The sequence below is a fragment of the Haematobia irritans genome, chromosome 3 (assembly GCF_050003625.1).
Source record: "Haematobia irritans isolate KBUSLIRL chromosome 3, ASM5000362v1, whole genome shotgun sequence".
Classification (NCBI taxonomy): domain Eukaryota; kingdom Metazoa; phylum Arthropoda; class Insecta; order Diptera; family Muscidae; genus Haematobia; species Haematobia irritans.
The window spans coordinates 228,502,791-228,528,362 of NC_134399.1; the positions used below are offsets into that span (position 1 = coordinate 228,502,791).

At 33.8% G+C, this 25,572-nt stretch overlaps 1 protein-coding gene and 1 long non-coding RNA gene across 12 annotated transcripts in view; one reads left to right on the forward strand and one right to left on the reverse strand.

Annotated features, from left to right (window-relative positions):
• Nucleotides 1–25,572, forward strand: part of mmd (disintegrin and metalloproteinase domain-containing protein mind-meld) — a 575,647-nt gene that overhangs the window by 61,893 nt on the left and 488,182 nt on the right. The window lies entirely within an intron of this gene.
• On the reverse strand, nt 23,445–23,875 carry LOC142228026 (uncharacterized). The gene is made up of 2 exons (XR_012720046.1): nt 23,734–23,875; nt 23,445–23,670 (listed from the first exon to the last, which is right to left on the reverse strand). It is a non-coding gene; the product is annotated as an uncharacterized LOC142228026 (long non-coding RNA).

Below are 25,572 nucleotides of genomic sequence, written 5' to 3' on the forward strand. Positions count from 1 at the left end.
TTTACAGATGCTTAGAGCAATCCTTAATATTGCTATAAATGTTGAAGCTCTCTCCCCACCAACCTGCTCACCAAATAACAAAAAGAAGTTAAAAAATGACGATATGAAAATGGGCCAAAACCAAATTAAAACAGTCTCAAATATGAGGTGACCCTGTATAACCCAGCAAAAACTGGGTAAGCACTAGTGATTCTTTCTTACCGGTAATCAAAAATTTACTATTTGCACCATTGTGTGAAAATGAACCCTATCGGATGCAAAATGGAATATGTATGTGTTACTCATTATGCAAATAATATAAATTTTTGGTACGTCAGTAAATGAGTATTAAAATCGCATAAGTCAGCCCAGCAGACTAATTGGAATTTGTTCTACAAACATTTATTTTAAAGTGCATCCCAGGATCCCCCATCGATTTTTTCCACGTCCATTGCAGCCCTTTTGGACAGGTATTAGAATGTACGCAATTAGGCTATTTTAAGTGAACATTTAAATTTTGGACAATTAAATTTCACAAACAATAGAAAATCAATAAAAAAAGTATAAAAAATAATAAGATTTAAAAAAAAATAAATTTCAAACCCACAGGGACATGAACCAGTGTCGATAAAAATGATGTGTAACAACGCAAAAAATTTTAGAAAAATATTTGGTAAACAAATTGCCGCTGGTAGGAGTTGAACCAGCGTGAACATCTCACAAAGTAGTTGGAATCTTATGCCATGGTGCCATATTAGGTTCATATCATAAACATTTTAATAGAAGTTTTGATGCATCGTGCTCAATGGCGTTTGTGGCTGAGTGTGCTAAAGCGTTCTGTTAGGGAGCCAACAGACCCAGGTTCAACCCCTGGTGGAAGCGAAGAAGTCTTTCAATTTGTAAAAATAAAAGTCAATAAAAGTCAATAGTTTTTCAAGCTTAAGATCTTCGTTTCCTTTATTTTTTATTTTTAATCCATTATTCCTGATATTTCGCAATTTTCACTGAATTGCTTCTTCAGAGGGTTATTTGATCTATATATTATTATTATTATTAATTAGTTTAGTTAACATTTAGCATTTTATAAATACATACATTATAATAAACTTCTTAATTTTAAACTACAAACACCAAGAAACAAAAATTTGTAAAAATTATATAATAAGAAAAAAAGTGTAACAAAAAATACTGATAAAAGTAAGAAGTGAAATTGGAGAACAATTTTTGGTTTTTAGTTTTATTTTCTTCATCCAAATGAACATCCAAGGCACAACTTCTAAATCAATGCAAAGAATCCAAAACTGGTACTTCCGTCCTAACTATGACAAGCCCATGTAAAATTCATTGGTGATAATCGAAGTTTGCACTGTTTCCGGATCACAAATTAGGTATCCAAATTACTTTTTTGGAAGATTTTTTTTGCTGGCATGTTATATTTGCGTCAGTCCACGTTTTAATTTACACATAGAAGAAAGTCGTAAACGTCAGCCAAAGGCCACTTTGGAATCGCGTCAGCCCAACTTTTAATTTACCCATAGAAGAAAGCCGTATACCCTGGCCGAAGGCCCTCAACTTTTATTAGTTTGGAATTGCTTCATGCCGCTTATACCACTTTGCAATCGCGTTAGCCCACCTAGAACCCCGTCCATGTAGAAAGCGAAAGCACAGTCGAAAAAACGAATTTGGGGTTCATCTTCATTTGAAATACTCGTATTGGGGTTTATTTTCACAAATGGGCCAAAAAAAAAACAAGGATAGACTCCAAACTGCACACAAATTTTGTGTTGTTGTTTTCAATATAATTTAGTCTGGTCCTACTCCATTTAGGGTTTGAAGATCATTTTCATGCGGCCCATATTCATAGCGCATGTTTTAAAAAAGGCCACTTTTTATTGGCATCATGTATTTAAATGATGATTTTTTTATCTGAAAAAAAAACTATAAAAAATATTATAACAAAAACAAAATCAGGATTCCTCAAAAAATCCTTTTAAACACAGATCAAACGCATCAGAACACTAACTTGGGTTTAGGATGTGTTTCGTATTCAGTCACTGGTACCCTATATTTATTGTTATAGTTAACCCATTATTCTTAAACCTCTGGTAATGTAGCGAGAATAATGACTACTTGCTTTATATTATAATATAGCCCCAAGAAAAATTATCATCTGACTTGATTTCTTGAGCATCAATAAGCCGTAGTTCTAATTCCCTATGACCTAAAATTATAAAGTGAAGATTCCAATATTATTTCATGAGAATCTAACAGACGATATTTTGTTGGACTCCCTTTTTTATTGCCTACACGCGGACGATCACCTCCTAGAGCAAAATAATATTTTTGGATGCGGAACGTTGAACAATTTTACGGAAAAAATTTGTTTTCGCGTCAAACATAGTCAAATAACATCCTTCTCTGGATGTACCATGGACAATTGACTTTAAAAGAAGACTATTTTGATTGACATGAAGAACATTTCTTTCCATAGGTAATTTCACCATAAACGCTCGTAGCCTTAAACCTTTAATGCTGTCTAGAAAAACCTCAATATCAATACCATTTTAAAGTTTGCAACAACAAACTTTTTTGCCATTCATTTCATTGTTTTCCTCGGGGTATTAAATGCTAAAGAGGAGTTTTTTTTTTGTATGACAAAACACAGTAGGCTTGCCATGAATGAAACTAACTGACAGAAATGTATCCGCATTCATTTAGAGACTCTTGTCCTCAATCACATAGTTGCTACCATATATAACTCACACGGTGTCACACATAGAAAATGTATTCTGGCATGCTTCTAAAACAAAAATGCCTAATTGCATTGGTGCATAAATCAATTAACGCGTCCAACATCATAAAAAGAACTCCTCCCGGGAAAAACAACAAGCATTTGATTTATAGGTCATAGAATACAGCATAAAATGGGAAATCCATTGTATGCTGTCAGACACAGCAAGGGGGCATACGCATTTCCCCTCCACATTCCCCATGGCATTTGGCACTAGAATATGAGCGAGCAAGCGAATGACTATAGTATTAGTTGTGGTAGATGTATTAGTGATGTATAAGCCATGAATACAAGTACATGAATGCAAATCCCCATACTCACACATTATCATTCACACACACACCCATCTTCCAATACTAAACATTACAAATCCTGTTGCCTGTTGAGCAGTGTCACCAACGAAAATAACACCAAAATACCCAAATATGTTCTTTCATTATTCATAATTCACTCTGGCAGCTGACCATGCCAACCTGCTGGCTTGCTGCCTCGGTGCCTACTCCGACTCTAATGAGGACAAATAATGCTTGAGGGGAGGCGTGACGTATAAATTACTCGCTAATCGCAAAGTATGGCCTGTCAATGCGATTAGTTTTCAAGAGATGATGGACGCACATGCCTTGTATAATTTCCCATATTTAATGTCATCGAAACCAAAAATGGTCACATAGAGAAACTAGCACGTCCCAGCAATTTTTCGCCTATCTTTAGACAGCCAAAAAAATTTTGTTTTATTGAATTGAATTTTGCATGATTGTCAGTAGTCTCGTGACACTAATACGTACGCTATGGCAATTGGAAACGAATTGGACATTTCAAATAATTTTTGCTCTTCAACTGCTAACACCATAGAGTCTTCCTGGCAATGACGATTGAAGAGCAGTCCAATGTAAAGATACAGCCAAAGAAAAATTTAATTGAGAAATTTTCTTTTTTTTTTTGGTGTTGGGTATTCTGAATATTCTATAGTAGTCGAAGTTTGGAAGGTTCGGCAACTTTAAAATTGATTTGTAATTGACGGGGTAATTTTAAAATTTGGGACATGACTTGGGGTCATTCAAAATTACAACTTCTGGAGCACTTTTTATACCCACCACCATAGAATGGCGACGGGGGTATAATAAGTTTGTCATTCCGTTTGTAACACATCGAAATACCGATTTCCGACTATATAAAGTATATATATTCTTGATCAGGGAGAAATTCTAAGACGATATAACGATGTCCGCCTGTCTGTCTGTCTGTCTGTTGTAATCACGCTACAGTCTTCAATAATGAAGCAATCGTGCTGAAATTTTGCACAAACTCGTCTTTTGTCTGCAGGCAGGTCAAGTTCGGAGATGGGCTATATCGGTCCAGGTTTTGATATAGTCCCCATATAAACGGACCTCCTGATTTGGGGTCTTGGGCTTATAGAAATCGTAGTTTTTATCCAATTTGCCTGAAATTTGAAATCTAGAGGTATTTTATGACCATAAAGAGGTGTGCCAAAAATGGTGAGTATTGGTTTATGTTTTGGTATAGCCCCCATATAGACAGATCTCCCGATTTTACTTCTTGGTCTTATAGAAACCGCCGTTTTTATTCAATTTCCCTGAAATTGGAAATCTAGAGGTATTGTAGGACCACAAATACGTGTGTTAAAAATTGTGAGTATTGGTCCAAGGTTTGGTATGGTCCCCATATAAAACGACCTCCCGATTTGGGGTCTTGGGCTTATAGAAACCGTAGTTTTTATCCAATTTGTCTGAAATTGAAAATCTAGAGGGATTTTATGACCATAAAGAGGTGTGCCGAAAACGGTGAGTATCGGTCCATATTTTTGTATAGCCCCCATAAGAACGATCTCCCGATTTAACTCCTTTGGTTTCTAGAAACCGCAGTTTTTATCTGATTTGTCTGAAATTGTAAATATTCTGATATTATAGGCTCATAAAAACGTGTATCGGTTTCTATTGGTCCATTTGGTAATGCCTCCATATAGACCGACTTCACTTCTTGAGGGTGTAGAAGGCGCACTGATCATCAAAATTGAAACTTGAAACTCAATGTAAAATTTCCAGATTTTACTTCTACAGATTTAAGATTTCAAATCAAGGCGTTATTTTATAATTTACTTGCACACTTACAAGAGATGTTAATGATTCCTCTAAAACAAAAATGGTTCTTATAAATCCAGAATCTTATATAGTCCTCATAGGTGAAACCTTTAAATTAATCTTCGGGAAGTGTCGTCAAGTCCTCAAGCCCTCCTGAAATTTCAAAGGAAACCCTAATATTTGGTTCATGTATTTAAGATTCGGCCCGGTCTAACTTAGTGCTGTATGTACTTGTTTTAATTTAGATTTTTTCTACTTGACACAATTTTCTATAGAAACAAATTTTAGTAATTTTTTCTAAAAAAATTAAATTTTCACTAAATTATCTACGGAAATAAAGTTTTGACAACATTGTATATAAAAATAAAAGTTTGACAAAATTTTCTATAGAAATAAAATTTTGACAATATCTTCTATAAAAATACAATTTTGGCAAAATTATCTATAAAAATATAATTTTGATAAAGTTTTCTATAAAAATAAAATTTTGACAAAATTTTCCACAGGAATAAACTTTCTTTTCTTATGAAAATTTTCTATGGAAACAAAAGCTTAGCAAATTTTTCTATATAAACAAAATTTTGACTAAATTTTCGATAGAAATAAAATTTTGACAAAATCGTCAATAGAAATAAAATTTTAACCAAAATTTTCTGTAGAAATAAATTTTTTATGAAATTTGTAATAGAAACAAATTTTCTTTTCTAAAGAAAATTTTCTATAGAAACAAAATTTTAGCAAATTTTGCCATAAAAATAAAATGTTAACTAAATTTTCTGTAGTCAATATCTTAAAAAAAATTGATCTATACTGAAGACTGTGGAAAGGTTCATTCGCCCGAACCGAAACATGTACAGTATAGGCGTGTGTAGATTTGTATCTGGCGTTTTCTATTCAATGAGTCATTAATAAAAAGTTCCTTAATCTAAAATTGTCCATTAAGCTCGATTAATAATTGTAAAATTAAAGAAACAATTTTTAATTAAAGTGAACCGGAGAGAGGATATATGCAACTTACGTTCTGTTAACTGGCAGCTAAAGACTAACGGAGCTACTGCTATTTAAAACCGAGAAACTTCGACTTAAAAACACGGATTTTGATCACACTAGTTGTACATGTAGATGGTCCACATTGGCTCCAAATCAACATCCTACCACATAATAGCGGAGTACTTTACTTGCATTAACAGCAAGAAACCACATGCAATTTCCCATGCTGCTAATCGAACATTTTTTTTCCTTAGGTGTATGGAAATGATAGTCGATGGCGGTAGTGGGAGAAATTAACGGATAACCAGCTGGTTGGATTCAATTATAAATGTTGCTAATTTTTGATTCAATAAAGCACAACATCACATCCAACATTGACAACAGAAGCAATCACGAAAATATAATTAAAAATTTGTTCAGTAGCGCATCACAACCTTAACCGTTCAAACAGTTGCAAAGCAGTTTGTGTATGTATGCACACATACATACACACTCACCCATGATAGCGAAAAGAGTTGGTTGCCATTGTTCACCAGGGGTTTGCGTGAATTGTCAGTAAACCAAAACAAATACTCGTTCATTGCCACTGCACCGGGCAGAGGACAGGGCATTGTCGATTTTATATTTGGTTTTGAGGGAATGTCAATGAGTTGCCGTGTGTATGTCAGTTCATTTATTCATATACCGTGGTTCGCTTTGAGCTACAATCAAGACTCGACTGTCCATGTCATTATAATCCCACATGACAGAGGCGCTAATTGACAGCTAAAAACAAATTCGTTTCATTCATGTGCCCTACCCTACACACTGTTCGATATAGTACTTACATTAAGTAGGAGCGAAATTTAAGGACAACAACATGTAGCGACTTGAAATATGTAAAAAAAAAATAAGATGAAAGAAAATAGAATAGAAGCTCTAAAATAAATAAATTACGAAATAAGTTCGTAAATAAAATTTTGTGGATAAATTTGTATATTGTTTTTCCTGTTTTCACTCGTTCCACCCTAAGATATGAGCCCCCATTCACATCAAATAGTTACATTGTGCAGTTGGTGGCTATAGCAGCAATAATAGTTGGTGTTTGTATATTTGTGTTTGTGTGTGGTTGTGGGAGTATGTCAAAACGATTGTGTGTGTGTGAGTGTATGTGGGGGAATGTTTTGTATTGGTGCGCTTGACAATCTGAAAGTTATAAACAATGAGTTTGCGTCATTTTACGCGATTAATTGGAATGACTCCTGTTGCTGGCAAATTGAAAAATTTACTTAAATGACATTTCCCCCCATTGGTTTTCCACCTCGTCTACTCACAAATTGCAGCCCAATTGTTTTTATCCATGTCCAGAGTTTCAACTTCCATCAGTGAGCTCTTTTATGTGCCATTTGAATGGTGATTTTTCACAATAGAAACCAAACAAAGGAATGCATTTTATGTTGATTTAAAAAAACATATTCGACTTTTTTGAATCTGCCATACGAGCATTGTTTTGATTTGGTTCGACATTATTTGCAGTAAAATATATTTTTAGAATACGTGAGAATTAACCCACGATATGTCGTCAACGCCATTTCTAATAGAAGATTTAAAATTGTATGCTTTAGCGATTTTAAACATTTTCCTAATTTTTATTATTTGTCGGGATTTTCTAGCAGATAATAACAATATTTTTTTATTGTATATTTTTTTCATAAAAAATGTATTGGGTGAGATTATTTCAACCGATGTGAAATCTATTTAAAAGAACAAACACATTTTCATTTTTTTTTGAATCTTTTATCCTCTAATACATCATCAAAATCAGTCTGTTTATGTGTTGCCAGTTAATTTCGTTTGGGTGTCCTTGAGTGTCATACTGAGGCGAACATTAAGTCTATTATAGTCCACTTTTACAAATCCAGACGAGCAAGTCATTAAACGAGAATTTAAGCAATTTACTTTTACGAAGACGATATAGAACGAAGGAAGCTAAGTTAAGCTGACAATCCACAAAAAAAAACATTGGGTAAATCGTTAGCCACCTCATATTTGAACTTCAAGACTTTGTGGAAACGCACCATCATTTTTTGTGTACTACGAAAAACATAGCACACCGATGAAGTCAATTTCCACCAAAGCAAAAAACAAAAATTGATCATTTACCACAGTTGGCAATGAAGTTCATAAGAAACCCAAATTCACTCGATAATTTGCCAATCACTCTATTACTGACAAGCTGTTGTAGAAACAAGTATATACAGCAGTAAGTTCGGCCGGGCCGAATCTTAAATACCCACCACCATGAACCAAATATTAGGATTTCCTTTGAAATTTCAGGAGGGCTTGAGGACTTGAGGACACTTCCCGAAGATACATTTAAAGATTTCACCTATGAGGACTATATCAGATTCTGGATTTATAAGAACCATTTTTGTTTGAGTTTTAGAGGAATCATTAAAATCTCTTGTAAGTGTGCAAGAAAATTATAAAATAACGTCTTGATTTGAAATTTTAAATCTGTAGATTTTCACCCGAAAAATAAAATCTGGAAATTTTACATTGAGTTTCAAGCAATTTTCATGATCGGTGCGCCTTCTATACTCACAAGAAGTGAAATTGGTCTATATGGAGGCATTACCAAATGGACCGATAAAAACTTAATCCGATACACGTTTTTGTGAGCCTTAAATACGAGAATATTTACAATTTCAGGCAAATCGGATAAAAACTACGGTTTCTAGAAACCTAAGGAGTTAAATCGGGAAATCGTTCTTATGGGGGCTATACTAAAATACCGACCGATACTAACCGTTTTCGGCACACCTCTTTATGGCCCAAAAATACCTCTAGATTTTCAATTTCAGGCAAATTGGATAAAAACTACGGTTTCTATAAGCCCAAGAAATAAAATCGGGAGGTCGGTTTATATTGGGGCTATACCAAAACATGGACCGACACTCACCATTTTTGGCACACCTCTTCAAGGTCCCAAAATACCTCTAGATTTTCAATTTCGCGCAAATTGGATGAAAACTACGGTTTCTATAAGCGAAAGACCCCAAATCGGGAGGTCGGTTTATATGGGGGCTATACCAAACCATGGCCCGATATAGCCCATCTTCGAACTTGACCTGCGCGCAGACAAAAGACGATTCTGTGCCAAATTTCAGGACGATAGCTCCATTATTGAATGCTGTAGCGTGATTACAACAGACAGCCAGACAGACAGACAGACGGACATGCTTATATCGTCTTAGAATTTCTCCCTGATCAAGAATATATATACTTTATATAGTCGGAAATCGATATTTCGATGCGTTACAAACGGAATGACAAACTTATTATACCCCGTCACCATTCTATGGTGGTGGGTATAAAAAAGGACGATTTGAATAAGCTTTGCATTAGGACGAAATTTCCAACTCCAACTGTAAAGAGCTGTCAAAATAGTTGACATTAAATACAGATCTCAAGTATATTGAATTTGTTCCACTTTTTTGATAATTTTGAAATCGTCTACAGCTTTTTGTTTCGGGTTTCGTTTAATTTGAATACGGACAAAGCTACGTAGTCTTCAATGGGCTGACATAAAATAATGAAATCTCTTTCAAGTCTTCTTTTGATTTCTTTTTCTAAGCCTTTGAGTAGTTTAGTGCGTGTATCTGAATGAGTGCACATGGATGTGTGTGTGGGTGTGTGTTTGAGTCTGACAATTGAAGTTTAGTAACACTGAACTCGGCCACTCAGTCCTTTAGGGCTTTACGTAAAGGCTATGTCAGTTTTTTTTGCTCACTCTCTCTCTCTCCTCTTTTGTGTATATATGCATGGACCAGTGTATATGTGTGTGTGTGTGTGCGTATAAACAGAATTGTGTCGTAGTTCTTTTGCAGTACGATGCCTGTAATTGCGAGGTCGTTTATCATTTGTGTTAACGACTGCTTGCTGCCTTTGCCAAGTAGCCGTAGCAATTATTGTTGTTCTTGTTTTTGTTTTTGTTGTTGTTGTTGTTGTGAATAGTGTATGTTTTCTCTTTGTGCTAGAATTCTGTTCCCTTTATATTTTGTAGTGTCCTAATAGAATTTGCCTTTTATATACACTGCCATTTTTCATAAATCAAAATTTTATTTGCTGCCTTTCATCGCTTTTGTTTTATTTTTCAGTTTTGCTTGCTTTCGAAGTCATTTTGTTTTTGCTTTAGTTCTCTTCTCACAAATGCCTGACGGCCATTCACTTCACAAGATTGTATTTCTTGGCAAATGTGCCACATCATGATGAAATGTCATTTCAAGCGATGTGTATATTTTCTCAAAAGAGAGAATATTTTAAACTAAGAGCTTTACCGATTTTCTGCTATATAAGTTTTATTGTAAATTAATAGTGCAAAATATTTATATTGGCCATACAGAAAAGTACGAAGCATTGAAATAAGTTTTAATCACTTCTGAGATCTTTGTTTTTTTTTTATTTTACAAAGAGAATATATGAGATTTAATTAAAAAAATTAAATAAATAAAAAATTATCAAGGCACATTGTGTCCTTTCCGTATTTTATAAATAGTAAAAATGATTTTTAAAATAACAATATAATTATCTATTTCAAGAAGAACAATATTGGAAGTACATGCAAAATAATGCATTTGATGCATTTGACCATTATAGTTGTCAATAAATTTCAAATGCATACTTTTGCAATAAGACTAAAGGGATTTGAAGTTATATGAAGATATAATACAAAATCCTTCTGTCAATTCTCATATGCGTTACCCAGTCGAAATTAGAATTCATGAAACAGATCATCCATCTTCCCTCGCTAGATCTATACTAAAGGCTATGGAAATCCACTTTCGACAGATTTGAAACATGTATAGATTTGTATCTGGTATTTTCTTTTTGGTAACATAATCAATCATTTCTTCATATTTTTTGTCCAGGAAAGCTCGTATATAATTGTAATAATATCCCAGCAAAACAAAACAATATATAACATATATCGCAAGTAAATATATCACTATGGAATACATAAAATAATTTTCATTAAAAACATCTTCTCGTAATATCATGAATTTGCCTGCGAATAAAAATGGTGCAAATTCGGCTATCGGTGTGTAGTAAATTGTAGGTACATACACAAAAAAAAATTAAACTGTTCCATAGCAGGAATGAAATGATCTAAATTATATTCCACAAAATGAGCTAAATTATACTTCAAATGAACTAATTCATATTCCACAAACGTTGTTGAAAGCGGGAAAATTTTGCCACATAATGATGATACGGTTTCCAAAGTTCAATGTGGAATTTGTAACATAAGATTTTTGATTTGAAGGAATGTTTTTAGTTTAATTTTTAAAAGGAGTCTTAAATTTCTATCTAAGCGTTCAAGATAATAGAATGCAAATATCACCTTTCATACAATCTCAGACCTACATTCTGTAGATTTAAGCATTTAAATATTTCTCGAAGTGGATAATTTTAACCAGTCGATATGGAAGCTATATCAAAATGACAATCAAAACAGTAACCATATTTACGGCCATTTTCATGTAGCTCCGTTAGGCTTTAACTGCCAGTTAACAGAAAATAAATAATTCTCTCCGGTTAAATTTAATTGAAAAATTTTCGTCAGTTAAGTTCCTAACTGGCATATGGAATATAAAGGCAAGATGACAGTTTTGTCCATAATACGGTCTAAAAGTTGGTTAGTTAATGGAACACTAACGGAGCTTTATGAAAATGGGGGTTAATGTCATTTAAATGCCCAATCAGGTTCTAGAAGTCGAACGAGTCTATAAATGAGTTATACCGGAAGATTGATCGATATAAACTATATTTGGCATAGCTTACACCGAAAAAAAGGGAACTGTTTTATAGGAAGAATGAACTACCTCGCACGAAAATTGAAATAAATTTTACTCCACATTTTGAGATTTCCACAAAGCGTTGATAAAACCAGGACATTTTAATGCACTGTTGTACATTTTAACTGCTGTTCACGAAATTACGTCATCTCATAGAAGAAAAAATTAACTAAAAGTAAAGACGAAATTCATTGGCGCCAAATCATAACCATTTTAACCATACAGAAGTTCATTCTTACTATTATTGGGAATCGTACGAAAATTTTCTTTTGCGTTAGTTCATATTGAACTTATGTGTACGGTCATTGAACTTTATACTCACGTTTAGTTCATAAAATTTTTGAGACATACTTAAAAAAAGTAAGATTTCATTAAGCTGTGGAAAATTTCCATAAAAATAATAAAATTTAACTACAAACAAATATTTTTTTTCCAATCAGTTAAATTTAGCGTTAGTTTAGCTACGGAAATTTTTTTCTGTGTATGTTGCATCTTAAACACCTCCAGATTTTAAACAAAATTACGGCTTCCATACACTCAAGTTGGGATATCGGTCTATGTGGGAGCAATATTAAAACACGATCCAATATATACTAAATTTGTTATACTCTGTGCGACTGTAAGTTAGGTTAAAGTGCCAGCCCGATTTAGTTTCAGGCTCACGTAGACTATACAGTCCATTGTGATACCGCATTAACTAAAAGTACCTATTACATATGGGCACTTCTAGCTTTAACCTCGATTATTTTCTTTTGTTGAACTAACCAGATTGTTCCCAAAACATTAGCAGACTGCTTAAGTTGACGTTTCCTTGGTCCGCCAGTAATCCAAAGCTATATGCCCCTAAAATTCGCTTACGCCTTATAAAAAAATGCAAGACACTTACACAAGAGGTGTTTAATTGATTCCTTTACCTCTGCATCATGACAGCTTATACAGTAGTCATTATACTTTGCGCCAATAGTTTTTGCAAAATCGCCTAGCAGGCAGCGACCCGTTAAAGCAGATATCAGGAGTGATATCTGACGTCTTGGGAACAATGGGCAGCTATATGCTAAATTTACCACAGAGCCTTTATGAACCTAAAACACTTCTAGATTTCAAATTTGACTAACATCGGAGTAAAATTGCGTCTTTAATGCCCCCAAGTAGCAGGGCTATATCAAAACTTGGACCAATATATACCAAATTAAACACAGTTCCCTACAAGCATGAAAACTTTTAATTTTAAATTTTCCAGCAAATCAGATGAAAATTGCGGCGTCCAAGCTCCCAAGAATTTAAATAGGGAGATCAGTTTATATGGGGTCTATATCAAACCATGGATGGATATATACCAAACTTAGCACAGATTCATAAGAGCCTAAATACTTCTATATTTCCAATTTAAAGTAAAACTGATGAAAATTGCGGCTTCAATACCCTCAAGAATTCAAATCGGGAGATCGATCTATATGGGAGCTATATCAAAACATGGACCGATATATAACAAATTGAACACAGCTCCACCTAAAATGAACCTAAAATAATTGTGCATTTCAAATTTTATGCAAATCGCATAAAAGTGCGGCTTCCCTATGTATAATTTAGCACAGTTCTTTGTGGACCTAAAATACTTCTGGATTTCCAATTTCAGGAAAATCCTATAAAAATTGCGGCTTCCATCTCTCCAATAAGTCAATTTGGGAGATCGATCTTTATGGGAGCAATATCGAAGAAGAACTTAATATCAGTACAATGGCTTCATTATTGAAGGACGTAGCGTGATTACAGCAGACAGACGGCCAGACAAATTGATACCTATGTTTCCTGTTAGAATTTCCCCCTGATCAATAACGTATTTTATATAGTCGGAAATACATATTTCGATGTGTTACAAACGGTATGACGAACTTATTGTAGCTCCATTACCATCCTATGGTGATGTGTATAAAAATTGCAGTTTAATGTAAACTAAAGCAGTAGAAAATTTTCATACAATTCTGAAAAGTAGTACATACGGATAATAAATCCAATAATTTTTATACCCTGCTCCACACTGTGGAACAGGGTATTATAAGTTAGTGCATATGTTTGCAACACCCAGAAAGAGACGAGATAGACACATGGTGTCTTTGGCAAAAATGCTCAGGGTGGGCTCCTGAGTCGATATAGCGATGTCCGTCTGTCCGTCTGCCCGTCTGTCCGTGAACACATTTTTGTAATCAAAGTCTAGGTCGCAATTTTAGTCCAATCGAATTCAAATTTGGCACAAGTATGTGTTTTGACTCAGAAAAGATCCCTATTGTTTTTGGAAGAAATCGGTTCAGATTTAGATATAGCTCCCATATATATATTTCGCCCGATATGGACTTATGTGGCCCCAGAAGCCAGAGTTTTACCCTAATTTGCTTAAAATTTTGCATGAGAAGAACAATAAGTACTGTCGTCAAGTGTGCCAAATTTTATTGAAATCGGTTCAGATTTAGATATAGCTCCCATATATATCTTTCGCCCGATTTACACTCATATGACCACAGAGGTCAATTTTTTGCTCCGATTTAGTTGAAATTTTGCACAGGGAGTAGAATTAGCATTGTAGCTATGCGTGCCAAATTTGGTTGAAATCGGTTCAGATTTAGATATATCTCCCATATATAGCTTTCGCCCGATTGACACTCATATGACCACAGAGGCCAATTTTTAACTCCGATTTAGTTGAAATTTTGCACAGGGAGTAGAATTAGCATTGTTGCTATTTGTTGAAATCGGTTCAGATTTAGATATAGCTCCCACATATATGTTTTTCTGATTTCGACAAAAATGGTCAAAATACCAAAATTTTCCTTGTAAAATCGCCACTGCTTAGTCGAAAATTTGTAAACATGACTCTAATTTTCCTAAACTTCTAATACACATATATCGAGCGATAAATCATAAATAAACTTTTTCGAAGTTTCCTTAAAATTGCTTCAGATTTAAACGTTTCCCATATTTTTTTACTAACATTGTGTTCCACCCTAGTGCATTAGCCGACTTAAATGTTGAGTCTATAGATTTTGTAGAAGTCTCTCAAATTCTGTCCAGATCGAGTGATATTTAAATGTATATATTTGGGACAAACCTTTATATATAGCACCCAACACATTTGACGGATGTGATATGGTATCGAAAATTTAGACCTACAAAGTGGTGCAGGGTATAATATAGTCGGCCCCGCCCGACTTTAGACCTTCCTTATTTGTTTTTCCTTAATTTTAGTTATTTTTTCTTTTATGAAAAGTTGAAAGTTCCTAAATGGTAGTTAAAACGATTCCAGGTTATTACAAATTCTTTGTTTTAAAAACACATTGTGGAGATCTCATAGAATGAATGGCAACGTAACTCAATTTTTGTACAAAGGACTTAATTTTTTCCCATAAAACAGTTTACTTTCATTTTGTGTGTGTGTTACTTGAAAATGCCATAAATTTCTTATATTTATCTGTTATATCTATCGGATACTATGCCAACTATCCACAAGGAATGCAAAATCCTTCTTTGTGGAATAACGACACTGACAATGAGATTAGCATCGAACAGAAGTGCAACATAACCATCAAGCATATTCGGAATGAGTAATCTGCGTTCAAAATGTTTGACATTAAAAATGCAAATAATCATTAGCATAGAAAAAAATTTATGAAATATTATCTGAATAGTTGTGGTAAAGTAGCAAAAAGGAGTGTCTGCAAAACACCCTTTAATCTCCATGCAGGCTAAAGGAATACTTTTAGCCAAGTAAACGAGAAAAACTTTGTATCATAGAAAAGTGTGTTCTACACAAAAATCACTTTCATATTTTATGAAAAACAAATCTTCGTGTCAACGGCAATATGGGGAAAAATATCTTAACCTTCACCAATATTGCAGAAACAGTGAATGCTAGACTTGTTATAGAAATTTATTTTAGTTTGAATTCGAACAAAACTAGTAGAGTAATATGATCAGATTGGTAAAAATCTAACGATACGTATGTTGTATTATATTTTGTATTAAATTTTGACCTGCTATTCATTGACATAACGAAAATGATTCATTGAAACAATACAATTGCTCATTAATATTATGAAACGTTTCGTTATGTAATGCAAATATCATAACAAATAACGAAGAGTTCCATTGTATTTATGCAATTGTTTCGTTGGCCCAATTTTAATATCAAATTTTAATAACAAACTTTAATAACAATTTTAATAACAAATTTCGTAAATATTGGAAATTTTTTGTATCAATGTAGACAAAAGAAAATCGAATAGTTCCTAACTGGAACTACTCGAGCAAATTTTTTCCTTTTACATGGAAGGTTGTATAGTGCATACTTAATGTCAATAATGAATTTGTAAATTTACATATGTTGCGATTAAGACATATACAGAGAACTTTGGAAAAAAGAAGAAGAAACTAATTAGAAAAAAATTTGTTTCACTGTATCAAATACGAAAAATGCAAATTTAAAAGAGAATTATACATTAAATGCATTCTTAATACATTTTCACGTTTCTTGGCTCGGAATAACTGTCATATTCATTAGGATAAATAAAACATTTTTGAAAGTGGACAATTTTCCTTAGTATGTAACAGGTTGGCTGATAAGTCCCCGGTCTGACACATATATGGCGTCGCTAGTATTAAATGCATGTTATTTTTATATAGTACCAACCTTCAAATGATTCGTGTCAAAATTTGACGTCTGTAAGTCAATTAGTTTGTGAGATAGAGCGTCTTTTGTGAAGCAACTTTTGTTATTGTGAAAAAAAAATGGAAAAAAAGGAATTTCGTGTTTTGGTAAAATACTGTTTTCTGAAGGGAAAAAATACGGTGGAAGCAAAAACTTGGCTTGATAATGAGTTTCCGGACTCTGCCATAGGGAAATCAACAATAATTGATGGGCACGCAAAATTCAGGCGTGGTGAAATGAGCACGGAGAGCGGTGAACGCAGTGGACGCCCGAAAGAGGTGGTTACCGATGAAAACATCAAAAAATCCACAAAATGGTTTTGAATGACCGTAAAATGAAGTTGATCGAAATAGCAGAGGCCTTAAAAATATCAAAGGAACGTGTTGGTCATTTCATTCATCAATATTTGGATATGCGGAAGCTCTGTACAAAATGGGTGCTGCATTTGACCAAAAACAACAACGTGTTGATGATTCTGAGCGGTGTTTGCAGCTGTTAACTCGTAATACATCCGAGTTTTTCCGTCGATATGTGACAATGGATGAAACATGGCTCCATCACTATACTCCTGAGTCCAATCGACAGTCGGCTAAGTGGACAGCGACCGGTGAACCGTCTCCGAAGCGTGGAAAGACTCAAAAGTCCTCTGGCAAAGTAATGGCCTCTGTTTTTTTTTGGGATGCGCATGGAATAATTTTTATCGATTATCTTAAGAAGGAAAAACCATCAACAGTGAATATTGTATGGCGTTATTGGAGCTTTTGAAGGTCGAAATTGCGGCAAAAGGGCCCCATATGAAGAAGACAAAAGTGTTGTTCCACCAAGACAACGCACCGTGCCACAAGTCATTGAGAACGATGAAGTGATCGCCGAAACTGAGGCAAAACCGAAGGAGTACTACCAAAATGGTATCAAAAAATTGGAAGGTCGTTATAATCGTTGTATCGCTCTTGAAGGGGAACTATGTTGAATAATAAAAACGAATTTTGAAAAAAAAAATATTTGTTAGACCGGGGACTTATCAGTAACTTTATGTTGTGGCTCTCTCACGCTAATAGAAAGTATTTACGAAAACAATATATTATGTAAGTGTACATCTTTTTTATGAAAAAGTGCATAAATTTATAAAAATTTTCAAATTTATGATCATTTATGATAAATTTTTCAAAATTATCATATGATAATTTTTTGTGTGAACATCTTACAAATTGAAAAAATAAAATAAAATTTTTCGTATACCAGCTTTCGAAACGCAACAACAGGACACCGGTGATCTTTTCCAAATAGGGGTTCTGTCACCCCAAATAGGGGTTCGGAGACCATATACTAACACCATGTACAAAATATCAGCCGGATCTGATGAAATTTGTTTTTCTTAGAGGATCCGAAAGCCAAATTTGGGAGTCCGTTTATATGGGGGCTATCGTAAAAGTGGGCCCATATTGCCCATTTGCAATACCATATGAGCTACGTCAATAACAACTACTTGTGCCAAGTTTCAAGTCGATAGCTTGTTTCGTTCGGAAGTTAGCGTGATTTCAACAGACGGACGGGCGGACGGACATGCTCAGATCGACTCAGAATTTCACCACGACCCAGAATATATATACTTTATGGCGTCTTAGAGCAATATTTCGATGTATTACAAACGGAATGGCAATGTTAATATACCCCCCATCCTATGGTGGAGGGTGGTTTACAGTTAAGATCCTAACACTAGATGGTATCTATGTCCATAATACGGTTGAAAAATTCGTTAGTTAACGGAGCACTAACGGAGCTTCATGAAAATGGGCGTAAGTGGTTTTACTTCAATGTGGAACGTTGTTTGGACTCGGCTATAAAAATAAGATCCCTTGTCATTGAGCTTAACATGGCAGCACTCAGTGATAAGAGAGAAGTTCACCACTGCGGTATCACAATGGTCTGAAAAGTCTACGTGAGTCTGATACATCGGGCTGCCATTTAACCTAACCTAAGACATCACTTATATTTGTAACAAAATTTCGTTTATTAAGTTGGAAGTTCATTAAATGTCAATTGATCTCCTCAAAAATAAAATCCTCATATGAATTAGATTGCTCAAAATGTTTAGTACCTACAGAAACACTCCAGTAATTAGTATATCATTCAGCGCCCGTTAAATAAAAGACATCGTTTGAAGAAAAATTCAAATTCATGATGCAGTTTGATATGATTGATGTTCCCTTTTGCGCATTCAGAAGATATGGAGCGATGGAGCGATAAATGCGTATGAAACTATATTTAATTATAATTTGTCTCCACCGAAACATTAATATTGCATTCGTAGCTAGTTCATGGTGATTGAACTACCGACCAGTTTGCTTTCCCGTCCATAGTTTCAACCTCAAACATTTTCAATGATTTGTCCTAGAAGACATTTTGCCTTATGTCAGTTTGCAATTTCATTACTTAAAGCTCATACTCATCTCATTCGTTTTGGTTTTGAGAACTATTTGTGAAAACTTTGCTTTATTTCTTGGCGTTGTGGTAATGCTACTGCTCCATTTTGCGGCGACTTGGCTTGATAACCCCTTTCGAAATGGTTTGCTGGCCGTAGTTGGTCTCGTTCTTGGCTATAACTTTGGCAATTTCTTTTACACTTCCATTACGGCTAACATCAACAAGAAGTGGCAAGGCGAGGGAAAAGTTTTCTACGACTGTGAATGGTTGTTGGTATTGGTGTCAGCTTCATGTTGCCTTCTTTTTTTTGTTGTTGGCTTTTCAACATTTTTGTGAAAATCATGACAGCTCAAGCCAAGGAGCATCGACGTCAAATCGCTGCTTAAAATAAGACTTATCATTACAATTTACTCGGTCCACATATCCCCAATCAAGACAGCTGCAGCAAGTGAGCGACCAAAAAGAGATGAAAAATTAACAAAAGGAGAAACTTTTGCAAAAGTTTTGTAGAGTTTCTTTTTCTTTGGTCACATGATGTAAAGTTTGTGCACTTTTGTTAAAAAATACCAAACGACCAAGTGAACGATAGCCTACTACAGAATCTTAACGAATGTGTGAATTGATATTTCAAATATCTTTAAACCTTTGGATATCTAGGTGCAATGGTTAGACCGACCCATACAGAAGTTTTCAAGAGGGACGTCTCAGCTTCGATATTTCACTTAGAGCAATTGAATTTTCCCTTTGGTTTTAATAAAAGTAATGGATTTCTCTTTATACCCACACTGTCGAACACGGTATTATAAGTTAGTGCATATGTTTGCAACACCCAGAAGGAGACGAGATAGGCACATGGTGTCCTTGGCAAAAATGCTCAGAGTGGGCTCTTGAGTCGATATAGCGATGTCCGTCTGTCCGTGAACACATTTTTGTAATCAAAGTCTAGGTCGCAGTTTTAGTCCAATCGACTTCAAATTTGGCACAAGTATGTGTTTTGGCTCAGAATAGATCCCTATTGATTTTGGGAGAAATCGGTTCAGATTTAGATATAGCTCTCATATATATATATATATATATATATATATATATATATATATATATATATATATATATATATATATATTCGCCCGATATGGACTTATATGGCCCCAGAAGACAGAGTTTTACCCTAATTTACTTAAAATTTTGCACAAGAAGAACAATTAGTACTATAGTCAAGTTTGCCAAATTTTATTGAAATCGGTTCATATTTAGATATAGCTCCCATATATATCTTTTGCCCGATATGGACTAATACGGTCCCAGAAGCCAGAGTTTTACCCCAATTTGGTTGAAATTTTGCACAGGGAGTAGAATTAGCATTGTAGCTATGCGTGGTTAAAATCGGTTCAGATTTAGATATATCTCCCTTATATAGCTTTCGCCCGATTTACACTCATATGGCCACAGAGACCAATTTTTAACTCCGATTTAGTTGAAATTTTGCACAGGGAGTAGAATTAGCATTGTTGCTATGCGTGCCAAATTTGGTTGAAATCGGTTCAGATTTAGATATAGCTCCCATATATATGTTTTTCTAATTTCGACAAAAATGGTCAAAATACCAACATTTTCCTTTTAAAATCGCCACTGCTTAGTCGAAAAGTAGTAAAAATGAATCTGATTTTCCCAAACCTTTAATACATATATATCGAGCGATAAATCATAAATAAACTTTTGCGAAGTTTCCTTAAAATTGCTTCAGATTTCCCATATTTTTTTACTAACATTGTGTTCCACCCTAGTGCATTAGCCGACTTAAATTTTGAGTTTATAGATCTATCAAATTCTGTCCATAAGAGTGATAATTAAATGTATGTATTTGGGACAAACCTTTATATATAGACTGTCCATTACATCTCTTTTAAAGAGAACATGTTCTCTTTTTGGTGCCGTATTTTTATGTCCAACAGTGCTCTTTATGTACTCTATTAAAAAAAAAATCCTAGATTGATGGAATTTTATTTATTTAGTAGAAATTCGCCACAAGTGTGCGCCACTAATTGTTTACTGGGTTAAATCTGTTGACAAATCAAAGGCCGGAACACAATTGCGACGTTTCGACGTACGGCGTTAAAATTAGAAATATATGTAATTGAACGTACGACGTAAATACGCCAATACGTTGTCGTCGTCAATTGTGGGCGAGATCATAGGAACATGTCTGTTTTATTTTTGTCAGCGTATTTTTGAATTTATTTTGTTTATTTTTTAAGAAAATGTGATTCTTTTTTTTTATTATATATTTATTTCGTTTTTTCTATCATTAGAAACTATGATTATTTTAATTTTAACATCAATAAAATTATTCATTATTTAATAAAGATTTTTTTTTATTGTAAACTCTTTTTTAGTTAAAATGTTCTCTTTTTTTAAAGCGAAAGTTCTCTTTTGAAAATTATCCACATGTAAACCCTATTTATATATATAGCCCCCAACACAATTGACGAATGTGATATGGTATCGAAAATTTAGATCTACAAAGTGGTGCAGGGTATAATATAGTCGGCTCCGCCCGACTTTAGACTTCCTCACTTGTTTCTGTTTACATTAAACACAAGGTAAGTTGCAAATATTTAGTTGCATAATAAATAAGACTTAAATTTAAAAAATCGACAGCTCAATTAACCTTAAAGCATTTGGTTAGATAGTGTACAAAGTTTAGAAACTCTAAACAAGGAAACGATAAAAGATTGTGAACTAGGTGGCGTGCCAATGGGGGATAAAAATATAGATATTCGCGACCAGGGAATTAGGGTGTCGAATTACGACGCCTATTTTGGCTTCCGTTGACTATTTTGATCTGAATTTTATTGCCTGCTCAAATTTTTTTATGCACCCAAACTAATTCAAGACTACATTTTTATATGCATTTACCCTGTACAGTATACCGAAAGAATTCTCTTCGTAAAAAGAACGAAATTTTTCGTTTAAAGCACGACATTTTTCATTGGTTAACAACCAAAGAAAATTTTCATTAAAAAAAAAAAAAAAAACGAAATGTTTCGTTCTTTTAACGAAATTTATTTTTCATACTTGTATGTACATTTATTGTACTTTCTATGGAAATGTTTAGTACTTTTTATGAAACAGATTTCGTACTTTTTTGTAGTGTTTGATAGAAAGATATGTATTGCCCAAACTGCAGTTGGTTGTAGTAAAAAGTTTGGAAAATATCATCACTACACACAAAGACAGTTTTTCGTTGATACAACAAAAATGTTTCATTAATGCAGTGAACATTTTTGGTAATAGTACGAAACTTTTCATTGCTAAACAAAAATTTAATTATTTTAATGAAAAATTAGCAATTTCAAAGACACATTTCGTTGATATAAGGAAACTTTTCTGTATTTTAAACCTTCAGTTTTTTTTTAATAATTTTCAATTTGGTTGTCTCATTCTGGTTCATAAGATCATATCACCCAAATGAGAAGAAGCCTAGACATACATTAAAAATTAAAAAAAAAACAGGTATGAACTCAACAGCTCATTATTAGATACAATTTTATTTCTCTTCGAAATTTCAACGAAATTGTTTCGCACTTTTTATGAAGAAATTTTAACGCAGAATGTGTAACGAACCCACCATCTTGAAGTTTCCGTCTTTGTTCAGTGATAGTGGAGGGGCCTTTCGATGCCCAATCACATAACTTTAAAAGAAGGATAGCTTGAGAAAGGAAATCATGAGATTTGAGAGCAAGCGACAAGGAGGACTAGCGAAAATATTCGCACGGTTTAAGGACCCATAGTACAAAATAATGTATTAATTTAGTAATTCATAATTAGCTCAATAATTTTTTTTAGGGTCAAGAATTTTTATAACGCCCTAGGAATGCTCTTGGAATCCCAAATTTTTTCTCCAGTGCTGGAAATTGCAGTGTATACGATATCCGCTACAATCGGACTGTGTTTATTTCAACAATATATTCACGACCTTCAAATCAATTCGGCGATTAAAATTCTTGTTTCACAATGTCTCTTTTTCAGTTTTTCCAAATTGAATTCAATTTAATTCCTTTTATTTTTTTCAAAAATGTTTCTCGTTTTTTTTTCCAATTTAATTCAATTTTTTCCTTTTTTTTTCAATCGTAAACTCTCTCCAGGCTACCTCTGTTTCTCTTCCTTTTTTCTTTCAAAGGTTATAATTTCTTTAGGAAAAGCAAGTATTTCCTACTAGCCGCCCAGTGGTAAAAAACGTCATTACCAAATCGATTACATCCTACCGATTTTATCGAGACAACTACTCCACATTTCCGATCAATTTTCCGTATTACTTTTACGTTGACGTGTCATAGGCAGTCAAGTACTTCCCAATCCACATGACAAAGTAAACGAAAACATAATGATATCCCATTACAACGTCATTACCGATGCGTAAGGGTTATGGATGCCGAGTATTGAATATTGTGTTTTACTCAGTAATAGGAACGATGGAACAGAACAGTTTTACTTTGTATTTGTAACAGTAATCTAGAGCTAAACACCCCCCATTTACCACCCGATTCGTTGGTAAACTATAAAAGGATGATGATATTTTATAGTTTTTCCTAAAAATATGCCACAAATAATTTTTGAAATAACTATTTTTCATTGGTTTCATATATTACATCAATATATATTTTGTAAAAAGATTTATAAATAACATTTAAGAATAAGGCTATTATGTAATACTATTGTAATAATTAATATCTATATACTTATTTATGACATTTTTGTTATTTTACGCAATCTTTCTGAAAATGGGGACCCTTTAAATGTTTGAAAGACTTCCGATGTCCTTCACCCTACAGTCGTCCGTCTTGACAGCATCTGAAATAAAAGATTAAATTACTCAATAAGTATAAAAACTATAAGCAATGTAACAAATATTACCAAAGATGGCACTATCCAATGCTTTAAATTCCTTAAAAGGTCTTTCGTCATTGATGACATTGTAATTGTGGACCAGTATTACTGTCGTTGAAAACATACGGCCGAAGTTCTGTTAAAAGCCACCGACATGACATTTTATTATAGCCACCTATCGAGTCGATCATACATTATAAGAAAAATAAAATTTAAGAAGTTGCTGAAATAAATTTGTCGTTAGAATGCGATGAAGACTACAGAGTAGAGGTCTGCGCTGGGGCGAAACTTCACGCACACTTACGAGTTAAACTTTTTGCTCACACGTGCACTCATGTTTGCCAGATAAATAAATATTGTTTTTTTCAAATAATAGTGATTTTGCAGAACGGATTTAATTTTTCACTCACGACATATATTTTTATTCCCATTCACAAGAGGTGCTTTCAATTTTGTTCACTATCTCGTGAGTCATGCTTTCCACGCGCACTCCTCTACTGCAGTCTTCTCTAACACTGGCAGTTGAAAAGGACCCGTTAAAGAACAGCAGGAAATGGATTATTTTTTTACTTTTGATACTTACCTTGATCGATGCAAATATATGCAGCATTTGGTGCAAAAATTATCTTAAAGTCTATAAATGTAAACAATAAACTGATATAAAACTGAAAAAAAACAACGAAAATCAAAATAAAAATTCGTTGCCTAACAACGTTACACCTTTCAGTTTTCCTTCCTAATTACCTACATCTTACGCAGTAAGTGGGAGTCGTAAGCACTAGGTACACTACAATGCAACAGCTAGATGACTAAGTAGTAGCTTTCATTTGCTCAAAATTTATAGGCATTACTTTCTGCGCGACTTTTCAATGCTAAGGTATAAGTAGTACCAATTTCAACTTAATTTTCATTTACATAGAACGTACTTACTTAATCTTCCAAGTTTCGCAAGAACATAATCGATTGTTTGGTAATTGGTTTGAATTTTTTACCACTGGGCGTCCACAAATATTTCGTATAACATTCATGAGTTCGTAACAATTTCTTTAAAAAACAAAAAAAGTATGAAGTTTTTACGAAGAATAGTTAATGTAGAATATTTCGTATATTCGTAAAAAGTTCTTCGTAAATTGCATAAAAAAATGTCGTAAAGTTTACGAAAATCAATGCTAATTTCGTTATTTTGATGAAGAATTTACTAATAATAGTTATTGCAGAATGTTTCTAAAAATTAAAGAAGAGAATTCTTCGTTGTAGGGATTAATAATCTGAGATTTTTTTTTTAAGATTTATTGTACTACTAATATCATAGCGTTTTGGATAATTTTTAATTTGATTTTTAGTGGATAATTGGTCGGCGCCTAATAGACAAATTGGTATAGGCTCTGACGTCAGTGGTCGCCTCCGACGCCAATAATTGAGTATCAGCCGCCGCCGACAAAATTGGCTCGACTTCATTCTCTGTCCACGACTTTATAGAGAAATTTCAAAAAAATTCCGTACCGAAATGAAATTGCGCTGAAAATCAGGTTAGATTCGATTTAAATGATAGCTTCTAACTCTGGACTCACTTAACCATTAAACTTATTTTACTATCACAGATGATGGCTCATTTATATATAAAATATCTAATTTATACAACCGAGTTCGATAGACATGTCACACTATGTGGGAAAACATTTAGAGAAGTCTTGAAATCCTCAGAAGTGTTTTCAGCAAATGTATAACAACATTTAGATGTTTTCAGTATGACGTAATTACTTTTCCTAGTGTTCAAATATTCATTAACACATTCGCTGCCACATGCGATAGTAGCCGTATTCGAGAATTTTCTACAAGACAGTAAATTGTTCTTGTTATGATTTT